Raw genomic sequence first — 25,558 nt, 5'->3', positions numbered from 1 at the left:
TAAAAGTGTACAGCCTCAAAACTGGCTTTCCAATATGTTAGGAGAAATATGGTAGGGCAAAGAGTTGGGGTAGCTTAAAAAAGTTATTTGCAGAAGACTTTAAAAAATCTTTCTTAAAATCAAAATTATCCAGTTTACATTTAGTCAGCAAATAATTATGATCAATTTGAAGAAGCAATAATAACACAAAAACAATTAAGAGCTATACATTTTTAAATTCCATTGCTTTCCTTAGAAAGGAATTCTGATACCGTATCTAGATGAACACTTGTTGCTATAAAGGAAATTGAATCATAATTAAAATATTTGGATTACCTAAACTTTAAGAGTCTTTTTAACCAAAACTATTTATATTCTTTCCACATTCATCATTTTTTATTCTTTCTATATTCATCCCAATAGCTCCACCATGATTTACAGAGTGCTGTTTTTTAATCTCATTGAATGATGAAAAATATATAGCAGAAAAAAAATAAAACTGATTATTAAACCAAAAGCAATCCAATAAAATAATCAAGGTTTTACCTAGAAGGGGAATGGGGACAAGGGAACTCTAACTGGCCAGTAAGACATACATTAAACACTTTTAAACAAAGTGTTTGCTTGAAAATAATAATGAAAATATAGTACTGATGATCAAAAATGAAAAAGTTACTAGTCAGCATTTTCTCTGAGGTTTCAAAAGCTTCCATGTAAAGTACCCCTGCACATATTTTGGATAAGTACTAGAGCTACAGAAAGTCTCATTAACATGTTCTTGTTAACCAAACCATGTTTGGCACTGACTGCGAGAAAGTTCAATGAGAAATTGTCACATTTGAATTATCATTATAAAAATAAATTTAAAAAATGGTTTGATATTTTTAGAGTACATAAATACTAAGAAAAATTCTGTTTCCCATTCAGAAAGAATTTCTTTCCATTCAGATTGAAGCTTACTTGTGCTCTCGACCATCACCTCCTAGTTCCTAAGGCATCATACATACATGTTGGGATTTTCTATATAATTGTGATAGTTGTAATAAAATTGTGAACTTTGGAAATCCCATTAAATATGCACTTGAATAATAATAATAATTTGAATTACATGTAACTTGTACCTCAATTAAGCTGCTTAAAAAATTTCATGTGATTCTATGAAGGGTTTAGCATTGAGTTATTTATTCATGCGATTGAATCCTAGATTCTATAAATATGAAAATATTTTGAATGAAAGAGAAACTTACCAAATACCACTTAACATTCTTTTTTTATATGACGATATAGTTGTCAATCCTAAACATGTGGAAAAGAGTTGTGAAAGTTCAAGCATGATTGTGCCTATTCAATGGCTTATTATTTCAGTCTTTTTTTTTTTTTTGGTAAAACAAACTAAGCTGATTTAAGATTGATGGTGAACACGTCAGCTGTGAATATCTTCATTTTTCTTTCATATTCTCTGTGAGGACGATCTCAATTTATATTATATCATTCAATTGAACTTTGTACATGGAGCTGTCTTGACTTATCTTGAAAACTGTTTTTATTTGCCCCGATATATACCCACAGGAAGGCTATAGCTCAGTGTTATTGGGCTAGTTGAGGTGTGAGATTCCTGAAAGGACACTACAATCCTTGAGAAAAATATATTAATATTATAATTATGATTTTCTTGATTTCAATTAGTCATCATACTTCATTATATTTATTCTGGAAAATTAACCAGAGATGCTATACATGCCAAATCTACATGTACTCCAAAATGAATGTAAGCAAGCATTGTTACTTGAGCCTGTAACAGATTTCCTTTAGGGTTAAGTGGCTTCCCCTAATATTTGACAGATTAGTGCTAGTGATTCTGCATATTCTGATTAGTATTTGGTGCTTTTGAACTTATATAAGCATATGATTGCATACATTGCTTTTTCTGAGTTTAGAAGGCAAAACGATCTTCACAAACAAGGGCACTATGCATTTTTATCAGCTTGCTTAAAAAAATAGACTGACAATATATTTTCATTTTGTTTTTCAAGGTAAAGTACATGTTCTAGGGTGAGAAAAGAAACAGGGAGCAGATATTTCCTTGAATTGATAGACATGACATTTGTGCAAGTAGGTAGATAAAATGATTCACAAAAATGGACTAAAAAAGAAAAAGAGGAAATATAAAAGCTGGAACTAATGCTATCAACCCAATCTGTTACCTGAGCTCACAAGTTAAACACAGTGAGGAATGCAATATCAGCATTTCTCCAGGAGAGTGGAACGCTATAAATATCCACTGCATGGGAGTGATATTTGACCTATAAAGAACCACCATCCCAACAGTGCTTGCTGCAGAAATTGGATAATGGTTGTCTGCAAAGAGGCAGAATTTCTTTGGAGTCTGGGCTGAACAGAGAAGTAAGTCCTGTGTAAAATGGCAATAAAATATGTTGTGAATTGTCAAGTTTGGACTGACACATTTTGTTCATTATGCATTTTCAAGATCTACCAGATTTAGCCCAGCATTCTTAGAACTCTCCTAATAGAAACCGTGATATTTCAATTCCAAATTGTACTAAAACGCTAGTTGAATATTGCAATGCCATAAAAATTTATAATCCTAATTGATGAAAGGCACTGTTATTTCCTATTTCAAAGCATGTGTTCGTGCTTCAGTGCTTGTGATACCGTAAAACACAATTTATAAAATATTGACAGGCTTATCTTTGTTTTGGTTTGTTTGATTGTTTCTGTTTTTGTTTGGTCAGAGAAATGCTAATGGCACTAATAACCCTAGTCCAGTCTTTTCTCCACTGCAGAAAACTCTGTTGATTTTGTGTATATATATATATATAGAGAGAGAGAGAGAGAGAGAAACTCTGTTTTTCACACTTTTCACAGAACATGAATAACATTTGTATTATGCATCAGTCTAAGGGCAACAGATTTATTCAAAGGTTATTTACCATGTTCATTTCTGAAACAATCCCTGCTGTTTCTCTGTTAGTAACACTGTGACTGCTGCTACCTGAACTTTTGATTTTAATTTATTTTACTTCCATCCTTCCTGAAAAATTATTTTAGCCATATACACTTTAACAAGTGTCCATTTTCTGTCAAATTTATATTATTCTGTTTTATGCAATAATGTTTTATCATTAATGAAAAAAATCAAAATTATTATTTCAAGATTCATCATAATTTCTCCTTAGTTGACGAGATAAACAGGTTAAGATTGTTGTGTATCGATAAAAGTGTTGCTATGGCTATAGCTACAATAAACGATAAGATAACATTCATTTGTAATGCCAAAGCTCACAGAGAACAACTGTTCCTATTTGGTGAATGCATTTTCATATTTTTATAATATTTCCCATCCAGTCTGAAAATATAAGCTAGAAGAAAGCAAATCACGAAACAGTTGTTGATGATTTGAAAGTGGCAGAGAAATTGTTAGGACAAGAGGATATAAACTGCACAGGAGAGTAGATTTTAAAAGGTCTATGCTTTCCAAATCCAGTCTAGGATGCATTAACATTTAATTCTGTGTTTATAATCGGGTGATCATACACGATTTTAAAAATTTAAAGTTTACTTGAAAAACTACAATTACAATTAATTTGTATATTATACAATTGCATAAATATACAATTAACACATGTTGATTTCTTTGATTACAACTTTTTCTTTTATTTGTTTGCCTTTTTAAATGTCTTTCTAATTGTTTTGCTTTTGAATTATGTGTAGCTATTCTTGGCCACTTTCTAAACTTTGTAAAAGAACAATCTCTCATCAAGTTTGGCCATAATTTATCAGGACTTTTACATTTAGTAAAATGACAGTTCCAGGAATGTCAAAGTAGTTTAAATACGTCAGTACTATGGACAGTGTTATTATTCTTTTTGTATTATTGAGCACCAACGGAATGCAGGTAATTTTAATAGTGATATCTATCTATATCTCTCTATACATCTGTATCTATGTATAGATAGAAATAGATACTTAGATAGATATAGATATGTATTTAGACAGATATACATGGTAGGCATTATTTATTTATTTATTTATTTCCTTTTACATATCATTCTTGAAGAATTTAAACTACTTGGTTAGGATTACTAAGATGATAAATGGTGAACCAATATCTAACTCTGGTTTGTGGCTCCAAAACTATTGTTTGTAACCTGCTGCCTCCCTCTGTACACTCTCCCTGGTAGGTAAATTAATGTCTCCCTGGAAGTTAAGTCGTCTACATCGAGGACACCATCTATATTTTGTTCCTGTCTCAGATCCTAGGTTTATTTTCTCATCAGTATCAGTTATTCTTCTTATTGTCATCTAGTTAAGTTCTCAAACAACACCTAAGTGGTGAAAGGTGTAGTAAATCATTTAGGAAATAATTAGCAAATGTAGATGTGTGTGTGGACACACACTTGCACGTACACCTCTACACATTTTTAAAATATATTTTTATTTTTCAATTACTATTTTCATACAATAATTATATTAGTTTCTGGTGTAAAACTAAGTGATCTGACAATTATACAACTTACAAAGGGATACAGTACCCTGATTAATCCAGTACCACTTGGCACCTTACATAGTTATTACAATACTACTGACTATATTGTCCATGTTATGCTCTACATCCCCATGACTGTTTTATAACTATCAATTTGTACCTCTTACTCCCCTCTGCTCTTTACTCATTGTCTCATCCACGCACCCCAGTTGGCAACCATCAAAATGGTCTCTGTATCTAGCTTGTTTCTTTTGTTTATTCATTTATCTTGTTTCCTAGATTGCACATATGTGTGGAATCATATGGAATTTGTCTTTCTCTGTCTAACTTACTCCAACTAGCACAATACCCTATAGGTCCATCCATGTTGTTGCAGATGGCAAGATTTCATTCTTTTCAATGGCTGAGTAATATTCCATTGTATATATGCACCACCTCTTTATCCATTCATCCACTGATGGGCAGCCAGGTGCCTCCATATCTTGGCCATTGTAAATAATGCTGCAATGAACATGTGGATGCGCATACCCCTTCTAAGTAGTGTTTTAGGTTTCTTCGGATAAATACCCAGAAATGTGATTACTGGGTGTTTTTTGTTTCTTGTTATAGCCTTTGTTTTAAAGTCTATTTTGTCTGGTACAAGTATTGCTACCTCAGTTTTTTGTTGTTGCTTGTTTGTTTTCTTTTCCTTTTTCATGAAATATATTTTCTATCCCTTTCCCTTCAGTCTCTGAGTGTCTTTTGATCCGGAGTGAGTCTCTTTTAGGAAGCATATGTCTCTTGTCTTGTTTTCTTATCCATTCAGCCATCCTCCATATTTTGATTGGAGCATTTAATCTATTTATATTTAAAGCAATTGTTGATAGATATGTAGTTATTGTCATTGTATTATTTATATTATTTACCTTTTTTTTACCTTCTTTTAAAATAAATCTCTTTAAAATTTATTGTAATACTAGTTTAGTGTTGATTAACTACTTTAGCTTTTTCTTGTCTGGGAAACTCTTTATCTCTCCTTTGATTCTATATGATAGCTTTGCGGGGTAGAGAAATTTAGGTTGTAGGAAGTTGCTTTTCATCCCTTTGAATATTTAATGCCAATTCCTTCTGGCCTGCAAAGTTTCTGTTGAGAAATCAGTTGACAGTCATATGGGAGCTCATTTGTAGGTAACTAACTGCTTTTTTCTTGTTGGTTTTAAGATTCTCTCTTTGTCTTTAACCTTTAGCATTTTAATTATGAATTACCATGGTTTGGGTCTCTCTGGGTTCATTTGTTTGGGACTCTCTGTGCTTCCTGAGCTTGAATGTCTATTTCCTTCACCAGATTAGGGAAGTTTTCCATCATTATTTCTTCAAATACGATTTAATTTATCGTTCTCTCTTCTCCTTTTGGTACCCCTATGATACAAATGTTGCTGTTCACACAGCAATTGGAGGGATTGACCCTCTGGCTGATTGGTTGTGAGGACTGGCTGTGACTACAGTGGAGGAGCTGTTGTGCAGGGGCTGATCCTACAGAGCAGGATTTGCTCTAGCAAGGCTGTGGTGCCTGCCTAGTCTGACCTTTGGGTGTATCTTATGTGGAGCTAGTTGGCTGGTGTTCTGGTGTGGTCTGAAGCTGGCCACCAAGTGCATTTGTTCTAGTGCCTTTTGGCAGGAGCTCTGTTGTAGGCCAAGTTAAGGCACTGCCTGTGTCCTGACCAAGGTCATTTGGTGTGAGCTACAAAGTGATCTGCAGATAGTTGCCACTTGTGCTGGTTTGGGAGGTGCCTGGGAGAGACTAAACTGTGCATCAGGGCTTGCTACCATTATTGCCAGACTTTGTGCTGCTCAGCAAGACATATGAGGCATGCTGAGGCCAAATGTTGCTTGCTCAAGTCTCACAAACGTTTGAGAGATTTTAAGAAAGTCTGCAGCATGAGGCAAAACTGGCCATTTGTATGGAAAACCATTAGAAGCAGCTTTGGTGGACCTGCAAGTTGGGTGGGTAGGGTAGGGTCTGAAGAAATCAAGCAGAGAGAACAGCTTTGTCCACATTGATAGAAATTCAGCTATGGTGGCAGCCTGTGTCTGCATGCCAGGAGCAGGGAGGACTCAACAAAGGAACAAAATGGTGCCTGCCAAGACAGAGCTGCCCCTCTAGCCCTTACTTTGAAGCCACATAATTCAGTTCTTCCCTGTATGTCCCTGGCACTTTTTGAGCTGTTGCCCCAGTACTGAAACTCAGAGCCAGTGAGTAAGTCTGTGCATGGGCCCCATCAGTGAGACTTCCATCAGTGAGTAAGTATGTGTGTAGGCCCCTTAAAAGGAGTGCCTGGGACTCCAGCCACTCTCCATCTCACTCAGTCACAATCTCTGCTGGTTTCCACAGCCAGAAGTCATGAGGACTTTTCTTCCCAGTGGTGGAACCCTGAAATGGGATGTCTGGTTTGGGGCTGGGACCCCTCGCTCTTCAGGGTGGACCTTTGTGACAGAGCTATCCCTTCCGAGTTTTAACTACCAACTGTTGTGGGAAAAGCTGATTTCACATCTCAGGACTCCTACCAGTCTCCACATGGCTTCTTCTGTATGTTTTTAGTTGTAGGCGTTCTGTTCAGTTAGACTTCAAGCTATTCTCAATGATTGTTGTACTGCAGTTTAGCTGTAATTTTGATGAGGTTATGAAAGGAAGTGAATACAACATTTACCTACTCTGCCACCTTGAACAGAACTCTCTCCACTCATACACATTTAACAGTGGCAGTTAGGGTTCATTTGCTATGGAAGTTTTTTTACAGGACCAAAATGACAATTTTTAAAAATCTAAGATTTATTGCTGGAAAATGAGACCACATAGAAACACATTAAATAAATAAGAATAATCATATTCAACAGCTGGCTCACAGCAGGGGTTCAAAAAACCTGGATGCAATCTCCAATCATCCTTCCTCTGCAGGACACCATGATGTGTTTTCTCTTTTGGGTTAGAGATCATTATGTTGTTCATGAAACACTTTGAAATTCAAGAGTCCACAACAAAGTATAGACCAGGAGTTATAACCTGTAGGTTACATAGGCTTAATTTTAATATATAGAGGGTGCCAAAAAATGTATACATATTTTAAGAAAGGAATGAACTGTATTAAAATTGCAATACTCAATATATACCAGTAACAAAAGAGGAATAAAAGTCACATTTGACTTCTGCAATTACAAGAGGTGCTCAAAGTGGTTACCATCAGCGTCCAGACACTTCTGATTATGGCAAACTACTGCTTAAGCAATATTGACCAAAGTGTCCACTTGTACACATTTTTGGGGCACCTCCGGTATAACCTACCCAATGACAGCCCTCTTGTAGCTCTCACAGAAACCACATGGAAATCATCAACCTCTGTTATTGATAACTATGCTGATAAGCTTAAACTGGGCTTTGTTCTAGTGGATTTAAAGTAACATTATTAATTCATAACTTCATGCCTTGACTAGAGATAGGGATTAGTGTCACACAGTACATCCTTTATTTCAGTAAAGTGGCACAGGATGATTACAGATCTCTAGAGTTAATGTTTGTTAATTCACAATATTCATATCTTAATATATACTTTTTAGCTGATACTGTGAAGCAAACCTGATTATGTACAATTTACTCTTTCTCACAGACCCTAGCCTAACAGTTTTCCCCATCCCTGAGACTGACATACCCAGTAATCATGAAATTCATATATGTGATTTCTTGTTTTAATTTATATAGGAACATTTTTATAGAAATTGTCTAGTTTCCAACTTTTTGTCAGGAAGTCCTTTTTGTTTTGTTTTAATTTTTATATGAAATGTTACTTGGTACTTCATTATGTATAATAGATTAAAAAGTGAACTTATCTATCCCATAAGGGGAAAGGTAAAGGGATTTCTACCCCTACTTCCTCCACACCCCCATTCCTTAATGACCCCTGAAGAAGCAAATCCTAAAACTTCATGAGTCACAGCTTGAAAATCACTGCTTTGAGCCAATCCTATTGTACAGAATCTGAAACTGAGACACACTGAGGTTAATCTTTATTTGCAATGATAAATGGCTTGTTGCTGATGATGGTAAGAACCAGATTTTCTATCTGGCCTCTAAGTGTTCTTCTCAAATGGAAGTATCAACAGCTGTCCAATTGACATGCAGATAATATTTTCTTATAAATAGTAATAATAATTTGTATAGATCAAAGTTAATAGGTGATTATCATTAAAATATTAACTTAAGCAGATTAATTATGCTTCCATAAATTTGTGTGATCTGCTAATTTGCATAGCTAATATTCTGTGTTAGGTCAAACATAAATACATATTCAGCTTGTGGAAAAGTATCATAAGCTTAAATAATTAGTATCTAAATATTTACTGCTATCTCTTATTGATGTTAATATCCATGCGCCAGTCTCATTTTATTGTCTGTGCTAAATGCTTCTTAATATTGTGTTTACTTCATTAGCATTTGTTTTCTTCCATAGGGATACATGAAATAATGATGTTATTTTAAAATGGATGATTTCTTAGTTATGTATGTATGTATGTATGTATGTATGTATTCCTCTGTGGATTTTTGCTGCATTTAGCTTTTATGAGTTCTAATGATAGATGGAATTATTGTTTGTAATTATTTGGTTTCCCTCTCTACAGGCAGTGAAAAGTACAAGTATGTTCAGTTTATTCTATCACAGAGCACACTAATCAACCTATATCTATAACATGCTGCCACATTATACAAACCTGACTATTGCAATTTGGATTGCCAAAATTCTCATTGAAATCAGCCTTGGCCAAGTGACTTGCCAGGACCACAGAATGTGAACAGAAATTACATACTTTTAAGTGGCATTGCCTTTTTGGCCATTCCCTTTCTTCTCTCTACAACAACAGGCTGTTGCCCAGCTGAGTGTGACTCCTTCATCCTGGGCCATAGCATAAAGACTTCTGAGCAAGTTGGAATTAACTTATAGCAAACATAAACTACAACCAAGAAACAGACTTATGTTGAGTATCTTTTCATATATATGTTGGCTGTTTGCATGTCTTCTTGGAAGAAGTGCCTGTTCAGGTCCTCTGACCATTTTTGAATTGGATTCTTTGTTTTTTGTTGTTGTTGAGTTATATGAGTTCTTTATAGTTTGGATATTAGCCCCTTTTCTGAGTTGTTATTTGTAAATATCTTCTCACATTTGGTTGGTTGCCTCTTTGTTTTCTTGACAGTTTCTTTTGCTGTGCAGAAGCTCTTAAGTTTCATATAGTCGCATTCATTTATTTTAACTTTTATTTCCCTTGCCTTTGAGGTCAAATTTATAAAATCCTCTATCAACCCACGGTCTATAACTTTAGTACGTATTATTTCTTCTATGCAATTTATTGTTTCAGGTCTTATGTTTAGGTATTTGATCCACTTTGAGTTGATTTTGGTGGATGGTGAGAGATAGCATTCTTGTTTCATTCTTTTTACAAGGCTTTCCAATTTTTCCAGCACTATTTTAAGAAGAGGTTTTCTTTTCTCCATTTTATGTTTCTGGCTCCTTTGTCAAAAATTATCTGCCCATGTGTATGTGGGTTTATTTCTGAGTTCACATCTATTCAATTGCTCTGTGTGTCAGTTTTTCTGCCAATACCATATTGTTTTGATTATTGTCACTTAGCTTTATAATTTGAAGTCAGTGAGTATGTTATCTCCAGCCTCGTTCTTTTTTCTCAAAATTGCTTTGACTATTTGGGGTCTTTTGTGTTTCCATACAAATCTGATAAATTTTTGTTCTATTTTTTTAAAAATGCCATTAGGATTTTTATGGGAATTGCATTAAATCTGTATGTTAGTTTGGGTAATATGGACATTTTAACTATGTGGATTCTTACAATCCATGAACATGAAATATCTTTCCATTTCTTTGTGTCTTCTTCAACTTATTTTAATAATGTATTGTAGTTTTCCGTATATAAGTCCCTCACATTCCTTTTTAAGTTTATTCCTAGGTATTTTATTATTTTTGTTACAATTGCAAAATAAATTGTTTATTTTTTTATTTCTTTTTTCTGAAATTTAATTATTACTCTACAGAAACACAATGGATTTTTGTACATTGATTTTGTATCCTGCAACTTTACTGTATTTGGTTATTGTTTCTAATAGTTTTTCAGTGGAGTACTAAGATTTTCTATATAAATAATCATGTCAGCTGCAAAAAGTGACAATTTGACTTTTTCATTCCCAATTTGAATGTCTTTTATTTCTCTCTCTCTTTCCTGATTGTTCTGGCTATGACTTCCAATACTACCATGTCTCCCCAAAAGTGAGACCTAGCTGGATCATCAGCTCTAATGTGTCTTTTGAAGTAAATATTAATATAAGACCTGGTATCATATTATATTATATTATATTATATTATATTATATTATATTATATTATATTATATTATATTATATTATATTACATTACATTACATTGTATTATATTGTTTTGTTATGTTATGTTATGTTATATTATATTACATATCACTCAGTCTTACATTAAAATAAGACGGGGTCTTATATTAATTGTTGCTCCAAAAGGTGCATTAGAGCTGATGGTCCGGCAAGGTCTTATTTTCGGGGAATCATGGTGTATTGGTGACAGGAGGCATCCTTGTCTAGTTCCTGATCTTAGAGACTCAAATTCACTAATTATTGGGGAAATGCAAATAAAAATCACAATGCAAATAAAAACCACAGTGAGATATCACATCACCCCAGTTAGAATGGCTATTATCAACAAGACAAATAGTAACAAGTGTTGGAGAGGCTTTGGAGAAAAAGGAACCCTCATAAACTGTTGGTGGGAATGCAGACTGGTGCAGCCGCTATGGAAGGCAGTGTGGAGGTTCCTCAAAAAAATTACGAATAGAATTACCATACGACCCAGCAATCCCTCTCCTGGGTATCTACCCCAAAAATCTGAAAACATTTATCCATAAAGACACTTGTGCTCCAATGTTCATTGCAGCTTTGTTTACGGTGGCCAAGACATGGAAACAACCAAAATGTCCTTCGATAGATGAACGGATAAAGAAGTTGTGGTATATATACACGATAGAATACTCTCCGGCGGTAAGAAAAGATGATATAGGAACATTTGTGACAACATGGATGGATCTTGAGAGTATAATGCTAAGCGAAATAAGTCAGACAGAAAAAGCAGAGAACCCTGTGATTTCACTGACATGTGGTATATAAACCAAAAACAACAAAAGAACAAGACAAACAAATGAGAAACAAAAACTCATAGACACAGACAATAGTTTAGTGGTTACCAAAGGGTAAGGGTGGTGAGGGAGGGAGATGAGGGTATGGGGGATCAAATATATGGTGATGGAAGGAGAACTGACTCTGGGTGGTGAACACACAATGGGAATTATAGATGATCTAATGTAGAATTGTACACCTGAAATCTATGTAATTTTACTAACGAATGTCACCCCCCAAAATTTAAAAAAATCACAATGAGATACCACCTTATACCAGCTAGAATAACTATGATTAACAAGACATGTAACAACAAGTATTGGAGAGGCTGTAGATAAAATGAACCTTAACAGTGGGGGTGGTAATATAAACTCATAAAGCCATTATAGAAAACAGTATGAAGGATGCCTCAAAAAATTAACAGAAATAAGATATAACCCAGCAATCCCTCATCTGCGTATCTACCTTCAGAATATGAAAATATTTATCCATAAAGATATAAGTACTCCTATTTTTACTGCAGCATAAACACAGTGGCCTAGACATGGAAACAACTGAAATGTCTTTCCATAGATGATTGGATAAAGATGTGGTACAAATATACAAGGGATACTACTCAACCATTGGAAGAGATGAAATACTTTCTTTTGAGACAATATGGATGGATCTTGATATTATCATGCTAAACAAAGTGAGTCAGACAGAAAAATCAAGAACTATATGATTTAACTCATATGAGAGATATAAAACTGAAAGGAACCAACAAACAAAAGACAAATAAGTAAGCAAAAACTCATAGACCTGGACAACAGTTTAATGGTTACCAGAGGGTAAGTGTGGAGGGGGATGGTAGAAGAGGAAAAACGGAGTCAAATATATGTGATGGGAGGAAAATTGACTTTGGGTAGTGAACACACAAATCAAAATATAGATCATGTATTATTACATACATTGAAATCTATGTAATTTTACTAACCAATGCCACCCCAATAAATTTAATGAAAAATTAAAAATGTAAACTGAAAGAAAGACCAGCAAATTTAAGAACAAGTGTCTGCCCTGGTAATCATATGCACTTGAAAGAACACATCAGGAAAGGCCGCCACTGAGGGTAAAATTTCAATCAGTTATCAGCTCTCAGGCTGTTGTCCAGAATAGAGAAAATAACTGAAATACTCAATAATTATGTCGCCAATCTAGGATGGAAAATTCTGCTACCATTACAAATTATACTTCAGGAGGAAGTTTGTGGGGATGGGAAAACATACCTTTTATGTTAAGCAAAAAAAAAGTATTGCATCACACATTTTAGTTTTAAATATCATCAGAATAAAACTGTTAGAAATTTGTTTACAAAGTGTTTATCTACAAATACAAAGTGTTTATCTTTGGTTGGTGAAATTATAGCTGAGCAGTTTTTGTATATATATATATATTTTTTTTTTAGATTTGTGGTATTTCCAAACATCCTTAAGTTTCTGTAGTGACTATGTGTTACTTCCATAATTAAAACATTTTTAAATGTTAAACAACAGAAGTGGCTTAATGTGTTATTCACTGAGATTTGGGCATGACTTATTTCCACAGAATAATTTTTAAAAAATGATTAATATGAATATATTTAGTGAATGTATATTTTTTGTCAGGCATTTTTAAGATGATGAAAGAAAGCTGTTAACATGACAGAAAATCCACAGCTCTTTTTCATGGAGCTTATATTCTTGAGGGAGAAACAAACAATAAGCAGGTAGACAAACAAAAGGAAAGATAATTTGGAGAATGGTAGGTACTGTTGATAATACATAACAGTGGGCCTTTGGAAGTGGGGATTTGTAGGACTTAAATACAGTGATCAGGAAGGCATGTCTAAAGGACATGAAGTTTGAGTTAAAATGTGAATAGCAGGAAGAAACTAACAACATGACGTCTGAGGGCACAAGTTTCTAGTCAGGGTTTGCAGAAAATCCGAAGACTGGAAAGCAGGACTAGGCAACGTGAGTAGAACAGTAACAAAGCCAGTAGGCATGTGGTGAGCTAGGAAGGCAATGGTATAGGATGTATTAGGAGAGATAGCAGAGGCCACGTGACATCAGGCCTTGTTGGATTCAGGAAGGAGTGTACAGTCTATTCTTAGGCGAGTTTACAATAATCAACTCAAGCTTGTAACATGCTTTCAATACATTATACATCAATGATATCATTGATACAATACATTCTGATTACCATCAACTTTATCCATTGAATTCTTAGTTCCTGACCTGTTTGTAATCTCTTAATTTCATTTTAAACTTTGGCCATTATACCTTAGGCTATGCCAATGATATTGAGGGATTTCTTTTATACTAGAGTGCATATTCACCCAATATCCATTTTTGTCACTGAACACTCCAGTTCAATCTACCCCCATCTCTAGGGACCGTCTCAGGTATCAATCCCCATGGTTAACTAGCAAGCCTAATGAGTCTGCCCTCATGTTACAAAAAAGAAATACAAAAGCTATTATTTTTCTTCTTGAGATGTTCTCAAAGAGAGAACATTTCTGGTTTTATTCAGAAACACATTCTCTCTTTAGATGGTGGAGAATCAGCATCTAAGTTTTAGGATTGGCTATTAAAACAAACAAACAAACACAAACAAAATACAAGATAGTGGACATCAATCCTTTCTTCTGCATATGGTTACTATAAACTCAAAATGTTTTGTCTCCAGCATTTTTTTTGAAAATGAGAAATCAAATTTCTATTAGTTTAGAGTATAATAATAGCTAAAACTAAGGTGACAGTTATTTAATTAATTACAAAAGGTTAAGAAAACTTTATTTTCTCGTCAAAAGTTCCTGGATTGGAGTAAAAATTGTGTCTTCACATGCAGGCTTTGGCAACTTATTTAATAACACTGGTAAGTATCCCTTTTCTCTGTGTATGTAATTTTGACATTCCAATATTTATGTCATTCAGGAATACATGTACCAGAAACTAAAAATTCAAGGCCAGATTATATTTATGTGGAAAAGCTGGATTAGACTGGAGGATTATTTTAGAATTGAAGGACATATGTTACTGAAATTGGCACATTTGATCCATTATATGTTAGTAAGATAAGAGATGCAAGTAAAAAGCTCGGCAAAATGTCTGAGTTGTTACTGTTGTTAAATGACAATATTGCATCTTCTCTGCCTACTCTAGAGTGTTTTTATAGTATGGAATATCTCAATCTGAGAACTCATCATATTGTATTTTATATTTTGTGTGAATGTGTAAGAAGGGATTAAATTGATATTGAAATTAAAAAATATTTTGGCTACAAAATATATATTGGTTAACAAATCTATTTTTTCTGTCCAAATGTCCTTAAATATATTTTCCAGAAATATTCCAGTGGTTAGGTGTAAAATTGGATAGAAAGATCCATCTAGTCGCTGGCCATTCACATTGATGTACAATTCTCTGGCTAGATCCCTCCTGCTGGCAAGAAAATAGCACAGCCCTTAGAGACTCCCAAAATAGCAATTCCAAGTGCTGGCAGGACATGTTCTGTATCTGGCAACTAGGACTTTTAGGATTTGACTCTACCTCTTTTTAGTGTAATTTGCAATATTTCAAATCAGCAGCTGTATTTTATTCATATATTTCTATTTACCTTAAACAATTCACTTTACCTGAAACACATCTTATGATAGGCAGGGATAATTTCTGAGACATACATACATTTCTTGAATGTTATAATAAAACATTATACTTGGATTATAGAAAAGTTAGGACAAAATCCAAGCTTATTAGCAGTCAGTGTCTGACTCAAAAAAGCAAATTCATGGAAGATGAGTTTGATTCAATTAAGATAAAGGGAAAACTTCTGTTATGATCTACAAAAACATGCATGCTAAGTATTCCCTCTTTATGGAGATGAGGATGGTAATTAGTTATTAAAGGAAAAGGATTGTTGTAAGCAGGTGTGAACCTAAACCCCTATTGCTTTTAAAACTTGTAGGCAACTCAAGGCTTTTTTTTAGATGACTAGTTGTTGTGCTTTGTGAGTGCAGTTCAGTTTATATATTATTCTACATATGCCTCACTGTGCAAATATCTGATCTGGATTCTTTTAAATAAATAAAAATATAATGTGACAAAAAAAGATTATAAATGGGCAATATGCTTGAACCAGCATTAACATAATAAAAAAGAGGTACGTATGACAAACTTATGAAAAGTTTGGAATAGGGAATTCCAAATGTCAATAGGGAATTCAAATATGCACCACAATATAACACTGTTATACATCTATTAGAATGGCTAAAGTTAGAATAGTAGACAATGCACCTACTAGAATCCTTTATTTGTTTTTTGTTTTTTTCACACCTCATCTTGTATATACAGTAACTCTACTTAGCAAGCTGCATATGTTACCTTTGAAATTTTACCTAAAATTTACACCACTGATATAGTACAAATTTTGAGGGGTTTGTCACAATTGAAAATCATCATAAAATATTAATATCTAATGTGTCAGTTAAAAGACTCATAAGCTTTAATCACCTGTTTATATTTCATGTATTCTTCAATTAACTTAACAAATATCTGTCAAACTCACTATGTCCCAGGCAATGCTTCGGCAGTAAGAATACAAAAGACAAACTGACCAGGCTTATATAGAATTTCCCATTTAGTCAGGTGACAGAGACAATAAAGAAGAAGAAAAATAGGAAATTATAGGGTATGCAATGGAATAGTAAGTGCTGGAGAAAAATAAAGCATAAACAGGTCAAAAAGAGTGGGAGAATATTGCAATCCCGGTTAGGGGTTTACAGAAAGCCTCACTGAAAATATGGAATTTGAAGGATAGCCAAGATCAGTGCAGACTTCTGAAGTACCAGGTAGAACTCCCTACCGCGGAACAATTTCAGTGACGAAGGTGGCTGACATCTGATAAAATTTGTGATTGTTTAAATGCAGAAATATAGAAATTGAATACTTGATTTTAACAACATCAATGTAATTATTCAATGTGTGTGTGTGTGTGTGTGTGTGTGTGTGTGTGTGTGTGTGTGTGTGTGGTGTATTCATATTGCAGATTGGGGATACTCTCTCTTTAACTATCACCTCATCCTACAAGTTTACACTGGTGAATTATTTTAGTAGATTTGCCTACTTTCATTTTAACATGGTAATCATGATAATCATTATTAATATGAATTTATTCTGAGGGCAACTGGAGCAAAATCCCTTGTGTGATGTTTAAATTCTCTCATTTGTAAATTCAAGAAGATGGTAAAAATGACCAACTATTCCATTAGCTGCTATAACCTGAGGCTAGCTGTTCTGAGAAAATCAGAGTGGAAGCTAACTACCGAAATAAAAGTGAAGATCTCTTAGTCACATTTCATTGGATAGACATGAATATAACTTCTTCAGAATTAAGACCAACTTCCGTAACTGTTGAGCCCTGAATAGGTTAGAGACTGCGTGATACTCCATTTATAATCTCCGAAGCAGGACATTTACTAATGTGTCACTTCATTATATTTGCTGTGTAACACATGAATAAAATATTATATATTGTTGAGAAATTGGCTTTGTAAATGTCTGAGCATTTATTTTACAAGGCTTATGTATTAAGGTATCCATGACCTTTTTATGATAAAATATTCTTCAGAATGTTTGAGTCCTAGCTTCAGTTACATACTTTAATTATTATTATTTTTTATAAATATGTTTTCGAGTAGTGTATTCTCAAAGGGATTTTCAGCTTTTACACATTGTAATATTCTATAGAAGCAGCATGGAATTAAACAATCAACTCAAATAAATTAACATGAGATTTGTTATGTATTAACCTTTCAATCCTGTGTTAAGTTATTTACAAGCACTACAATAACAGACAAAACTACTTGATGCATCAAACCCTGACAGCACTTGAGCACTAAATGTTTTATTTTCATTTCTAGGGCTTTTGTTTAGGTGATTAAAATCACTATTGCTGTTAAAATTAGTAGTAGTGGTAGTAGCAGTAAAAAGAGTAGTATGTATTTTGATTCCTCTTGGGCTTCTTTTAGAAAGCAGGAAATTCTAACTAGACTCTCCTACCTTTTTAGGTAGTGGGAAAAGCTAGTATGAAATGCAACCTGAAAATATCAACAATATTTAACCTGAATTATAAAGACATTTGTTTAAATATTTTATGTAATTTTCTTCATATTCATAAAGTCCAAAGTCCTCCTAATTCTCATGAATATGTATACTCAAAGACAAACTGAAAATGTTGATCTATTTTCTCCTTCCTTTTAAAGAAAATACAATGATAAAGCAACACAAAACTTTAGCAGGAGTAGGAATAAGTAAACAAAAAATAACATAACTTTTCTTGAGATTATAAAAGGAGAAGAGAAGCAATATAAAAGCAACATATTGCAAAATCAGTAGAGATAAAATGAGAGGGGGAGGTGACGTCATAGGAATGGTGGCAGCCGGGTGCACTTTTTGAGTTCTCCTCCGGATCTTATCAGAAACGTAACATATAACCAATCAAAGGACTCTCTACTCATCATGCAGAACAGCTAAGAGACTTGTGCAAGGATTACTTGAAGGTGCTCAAATTGGGCAAGCAGGGGAAGAGGGAAGGGAGCAGAGTGAAGAGAAGACGCGGCCTACATCTGCAGTGGTGGAAACGCGGCCTGCATTGGCAGCTGCAGAGACGCAGGGAATCCCAGGATGGAACAGAGAACACAAAAGCCAAGAGGTGGGCTCTTTCAAGAACTCACTTGAAGGAATTAACAGCAGATTAGATAAAGATGAGGATCGAATCAGCGACTTAGAAGACAAGTTAGCAGAGATCACCCTAACAGAACAACAGAAAGAAAAAAAGAATAAAAAACAATGAAGATGGTTTAAGAGACCTCTGGGATAACATCAAGCACAACAACATGTACATCATAGGAATACCAGAAGGTGAAGAGAGGAAGCAAGGGATTGAGAACATATTTGAAGTAATAATGTCCGAAAACTTCCCTAACCTGATGAAGGAAACCGACATATAAGACCAGGAAGTGCAGAGAGTTCCAACCAGGATAAACCCAAACAGGTCCACACCAAGACACATTATAGTTAAAATGGCAAAGCTTAAAGACAAAGAGAGAATCCAAAAAGCAGCAAGAGAAAGACAGAGGGTTACATACAAGGGAACTCCCATAAGACTTTCAAATGACTTTTCTACAGAAACATTGAAGGCCAGGAGGGAGTGGCAGGAGATATTCGAAGTGATGGAAAACAAAGGTCTACAACCTAGACGGCTTTATCCAGCAAGGCTATCATTTAAAGTTGATGGAGAGATAAAGAACTTCTTGGAAAAGAATAAGCTAAAGCAATTTATTACCATCAAGCCAGCATTACAAGAAATACTAAAAGGACTTCTGTAAATAAAAGAAAGGTGAAAACAATCTAACTACAAATTTTAAAATGGCAATAACTATGTACATATCAATAATCACTTTAAATGTAAACGGAATAAATGCTTTAATCAAGAGACATAGGGTGGCTGGGTGGATAAGAACACAAGACCTTGTATATGCTGTATACAAGAGACTCACCTCAGATCAAAAGACACACACAGGCTGAAAGTGAAGGGTTGGAGTAAGATATTTCATGCAAATGGAAATGAGAAGAAAGCTGGAGTTGCAATACTTATATCTGACAAAATAGACTTTAAAATGAAAAACACATTAAAAGACAAAGATGGTCACTATATAATAATAAAGGGATCCATCTGACAAGAGGACATACTCCTAGTAAACATCTATGCACCCAAGATAGGAGCACCTAAATATATAAAACAGATATTGACTGACATAAATAGAGATCAACAGTAACACTATCATAGTAGGGGAGTTCAACACACCTCTGACAACTAGGGGCAGGTCTTCCAGACAGAAAATCAATATGGAAACAACAGCCTCAAATGACACATTGGACCACTTGGATTTAACTGATATTTTCAGAGCATTTCACCCCAATGCTGCAAAATACATGTTCTTCTCAAGAGCACCTGGAACATTTTTCAAGATAGACCATATGTTAGGCCACAAAACAAGTCTTAATGAATTTAAGACAATTGAAGTCATACCAATTATCTTCTCTGACCACAGTGCTATGAAACTAGAAATGAACTACAGGTAAAAAAAAAAAAAAAAAAATGGAAGATACACCAATTCATGAAGACTGAACAACATGTTACTAAATAATGAATGGGTCAAGCAGGAGATCAAGGAAGAAATCAAAAGATATCTCGAAAAAAATGAAAATGAAAACACGACGACCCAAAATCTATGGGATGCCGCGAAAGCAGTCCTAAGAGAAAAATTCATAGCATCTCAGGCCTACGCAAAGAAACAAGAAACCTCACAAATCAACAGTTTATTTTCACACTTAAGGAACCTGGAAAAAGAACAACAAAATAAGTCCAAAGGGAGCACAAGGAAGGAGATAATAAAGATCAGAACAGAAACAAATTAAATAGAAACCAGAAAAACAATACAGAAGATCAATGAATCCAAGAGTTGGTTCTTAGAGAAGATAAACAAAATTGACAAGCCTTTATCCAGACTCATTAAAAAAGAGAGGGAGAGGGTCCAAATTAATAAAATCAGAAATGAAAGAGGAGAAGTGACAACTGACACCACAGAAATAGCAAACATTTTAATAAATTACTATGAGCAACTATATACCAACAAATTTGACAATCTGGAAGAAATGGACAATTTTCTAGAGGCGTACAACCTTCCATGGCTAACTCAAGAAGAAACAGAAAACTTGAATAGACTGATTACCACTACGGAAATTGAATCAGTAATCAACAATCTCCCAACAAACAAAAGCCCTGGACCAGATGGCTTTACAGGTGAATTTTACAAAACGTTCATAAAAGAATTATCACCTATTCTCCTCAAACTCTTCCAAAAAGTCCAGAAGGAGGGAAGACTCCCAAATACTTTTTATGAACCCACTATCACCCTGATCCCCAAATCAGACAAAGACACCACAAAAAAAGAAAACTACAGGCTGATATCTTTAATGAACATAGATGCAAAAATTCTCAACAAAATATTAGCAAACAGAATTCAGCAATACATTAAAAAGATCATACAACATGATCAAGTGGGATTCATCCCTGGTATGCAAGGGTGGTTCAACATCTGCAAATCAATTAATGTGACACACCACATTAACAAAATGAAAAATAAAAATCACATGATCATATCAATAGATGCAGAAAAAGCATTTGATAAAATCCAGCAGACATTTATGATAAAAACCCTTAAGAAAGTGAGACTAGAGGGATCATATCTCAACATAATAAAGGCCATATGTGATAAACCCACAGCTAACATCATACTCAATGGGGAAAAGCTAAAACCATTCCCCCTAAGATCAGGAACAAGGCAAGGTTGCCCACTTTCTCCACTTCTATTCAACGTAGTGCTGGAAGTTCTACCACAGCAATCAGACAAGAAAAAGAAATAAAAGGCATCCAAGTTGGTAAGAAGTAAAATTGTCGTTATATGCAGATGATATGATACTATATATAGAGAACCCTAAACACTCCACCAAGAAACTATTAGAGCTGATAGATGAATCTAGTAGAGTAGCAGGATACAAAATTAATATTCAGAAATCAGTTGCATTTGTATATACCAAAAATAAAACATCAGAAGGAGAAATTAAAAAAGCAATCGCATTTACAGTTGTTCCAAAGACTATAAAATACCTGGGAATAAATTTAACCAAAGAAGTAAAAGATCTATACTCAGAAAATTATAAGACACTGAAGAAAGAAATGAAAGAAGATATAAATAGATGGAAACACATACCATGTTCATGTTTAGGAAGAATTAATATAGTTAAAATGTCCATACTGCCTAAGGCAATATACATATTCAACGCAATTCCTATCAAAATACCAACGACGTTTTTCACAGAAATAGAACATAGAATCCTAAAATTTATATGGGACCATAAAAGACCCCAGAGAGCCTCAGCAATCTTGAGAAATAAGAACAAAGTGGGAGGTATATCAATACCTGACATCAAATTATACTACAAGGCTACAGTAATCAAAACAGCATGGTACTGGTATAAAAACACATATAGATCAATGGAACAGAATAGCGAGTCCAGAAATAAATCCATGCCTATATGGCCATTTAATCTACGATAATGGAAGCAAAAATGTATGATGGGGTAAAGACAGTATGTTCAATAAATGGTGCTGGGTAACCTGGACAGACACATGCAAAAAAATGAAGCTGGACGACCTCCTTATACCATGTACAAAAATAAATTCAAAATGGCTTAAAGACTTAAATGTAAGATCTGAAACCATAAAATACCTAGAAGAAAATATAGGAAGTTTTACAGACATCACCTGGAGTAAGATTTTTACTGCTATATCCCCTCGCTCAAGGGAAGTAAGATAAAAAATAAACATGTGGAATTACATCAAACTAAAGAGTTTTTTCACAGCAAAAGAAACCATCAATAAAACAAAAAGGGATCCTACTGAATGGGAAAATATATTTGCCAATGATATATCTGATAAGGGGTTAATATCACAAATTTGTAAAAAAACTCACTCAACTCCCAAAAAACAAACAACCCAATTAAAAAATGGGCAGAGGATTTGAGGAGAGATTTTTCTAAAAAGGACATACAGAAGGCAAGCAGATATATGCAGAAATGCTCAACCTCACTTACCATCAAAGAAAAGCAAATAAAAACCACAATGAGATACCACCTCTCCCCAGTCAGAATGGCTATCATCAATAAATCAACAAAGAAGTGCAGGCACGGATGTGGAGAAAAGGGAACCCTTGTGCACTGTTGGTGGGATTGCAGATTGGTGCAGCCACTATGGAAAACATTATGGAGGTATCTCAAAAATCTGAAAATGGAACTACCATATGATCCAACAATTCCACTCCTAGGTATCTATCCAGAGAAATCCAAAACTCCAATTCAAAAATCTTTATGTACTCCTATGTTTATTGCAGCACTATACACAATAGCCAAGAAATGGAAACAACCAAAATGCCCATTGGTAGATGACTGGATTAAGAAACTGTGGTACATTTATACAATGGAGTATTACTCAGTCATAATGAAGAAAGAAATCTTATCATTTGCAACAACATCGATGGACCTAGAGAACATTATGTTAAGTGAAATAAGTCAGACAGAGAAAGATAAATACCATATGATCTAACTTATATGCGGAATCTAAAGAAAAGAATAAGTGAATGAACTAATCAGAAACAGTTTTGGAGACAAAGAGGAAAAACTGAGGGTTGTTAGATGGGCGGGAGGGAGTGGGGATAAGGGGGAAGGTGAGGGGATTAGATAACAGTCAGTAACCACAAGATGGCCACTGGGTTCTGAAAATTAATTTGGGGAACATAATCAATAATGTTGTAAAGATTTTGTAGGGTATCTGATGGACACGTGTCCCATTTGGGAGACCACCTCAGGGATGATGTAGATGCCTGATCACTGCACTGTACACCTGAAGCTGTACAATAATGAATGCTTACTATAATTTTACATATATACATATATATATATATATATATATATATATATATATATATATATATGTATGTATATGCTTACAAGAAGCGGAGTACAGCATTAGGAATAGAGACAGTGGAAATGTAATGGCTCTGTGCGATGTCAGAGGGATAGTGGATGGGGGAGGGGGGTTCACACAGTGTGAGGGATATAAATGATAAACCTCTAAGTATTACTTTGTCTTGTGCACCTGAATCTAATAAAAAATAAATAAATAAAAAATGAGAGGGGGTAGGTGAAGAGTGAGGTTAGGGAAACATGAAAGCATTTAACCGACTGTGTTCTAACTTTAGACAGGATATTATTTTAAGTGTGTTTATTCTTTGAATAAGTAACATGTTCACCTGATACAAAGTTCAAAAGTTATAAGAGTAGATAATGAAGTTTCCCTCTCTGACCCCAAGCTACCTGGTTTTTCTACCTGATAGGCACCCAAGGTTTAGTTTCCAGAAATACCCAGCACCTGTACAAAAATATACACATCTTATATTTTAATTTCCTTATACAAAAGGTAACATGTTCTTCATATTATAATTCATGTTTTATAATTTATATCATATCATATAAATCATTTCATTTCAATGCAGATATAATTTATGATTCTTAATTGCAAATTATTCCATTATATGAATAAATTATAACTAATTTTCTATTGTATAATTTTGTTTCAGTTTTTTGTTATTTCAAGTAATGCTGCAATGAGTACCTTTGAAAATAAGCAAGTTCATATACATTCAAGTACATCTGTAGGTTAAATTCTCAGGACTACATGTGATGGGTCAATGTATGAATGAGAGTACAGTTATAATTTGGGGGATACTTTGTTCAATTGACCTCCATTGAGAATTTTGCCAATTTACCATCTGATTAAAAATATATGAAAATGCCTATTTCTCAGTATTCACCTACTTTTTCTGTTTGGTTCTGTTTTGTTTTACAAATAATTTGCAATTATATTCCTATTTGAAAGATGAAACTTTATATCTCAATATAATATAATTTGCCTTTCTCATATTACTAGTAAGAATTATCAATCTTCCATGGACTTACAAAGCATTTATATTTGTTTTTATAAAATATTTTATATAGCTTATTTTGTATTACATAGTTAGGACTTTTTTGCTTATTATTTTTTAAAAACTTGTGTATATTAAGGAAATCACTCTGTTACTTGTTCTATGACATGGAACTTTGTTCCTAGTTATTATAACTATCTTGCCAAACAAAATTGCTTTTAATGTTCGGTTAGTCAAAATTATTAATGTTTAATTTTATTATTTTTGCATTTTGTAACATGTTTAAAAAAACCTCTACTACAATATTAGAAATGACAAGAAAAATATTCTGAGTTATCCTAGCACATTTAATATTTTTATACAGTTATATCTTTGAAACATGGAATTCACTTTGTGTAATTTTTGAGGGGTGACTCCAACTTATTTTTTTTAGATAGTATCAGATTATCCCCAAACTACTGACTTATAATCTTGTCTTGTTATTTTAAATGCTACCTCTAATGTATATTAAATCTCATTTGGGTTTATTTTCTGACTTTCTATTTTTTGCAAAATTTTTCAATCTATTTATGTGTTAGTAATACAATGTAGTTTTTAAATATATTTTAATATCGAAATGGTAGACTTGTACCACCTAATTAGTAATTTTTAAAAATTTGGCCAATATTGCAATTTTATTTTTTCACATAGTTTTTTATAATTGGCCTAATTAGTTTTAAAATGTTATGGTATTAAATTTATAATTTAACATAAGTAGAATTACTCCAGGCACAAGTTCATCAATCATCCATCATATGCTGATATGGTATTATCTGGAATACATCATGAGCAGGATCAGAAGTCACATGAATGCTGAACTAACAAATATCAAGACATCCTTGTTTTTGAAATTTTCAGCAATATGAGATAAAGATACATTAATATACCCAACACTAAATTGATTTTGTATTTTATGATGTAGTCCTGGAAATTTTTCTAACAATTTAGAAAATATTTATTTGACATATTCTTCTTCTTGAAAATCTCCAAATTTTAGAATTATATATTTAATATTTATATAGTCTCTAATATATAGAATTGGTATTTCATTAATGATTACACTTCAAAACCAGTTTCAAATAGGATTTTAATTTTAAGGGAAACTATGCTGAGCAGCAAAATATGATCATTATAAATTTATATTTAGTGATAGTCAAATAGACATCCCTATATAACCA

This window comes from Rhinolophus hipposideros (genome assembly GCF_964194185.1).
Source record: "Rhinolophus hipposideros genome assembly, chromosome: 5".
In the NCBI taxonomy this organism is placed as follows: Eukaryota; Metazoa; Chordata; class Mammalia; order Chiroptera; family Rhinolophidae; genus Rhinolophus; species Rhinolophus hipposideros.
The sequence above is the reverse complement of the archived record's forward strand: the minus strand, read 5'-3'. Positions refer to the sequence as shown.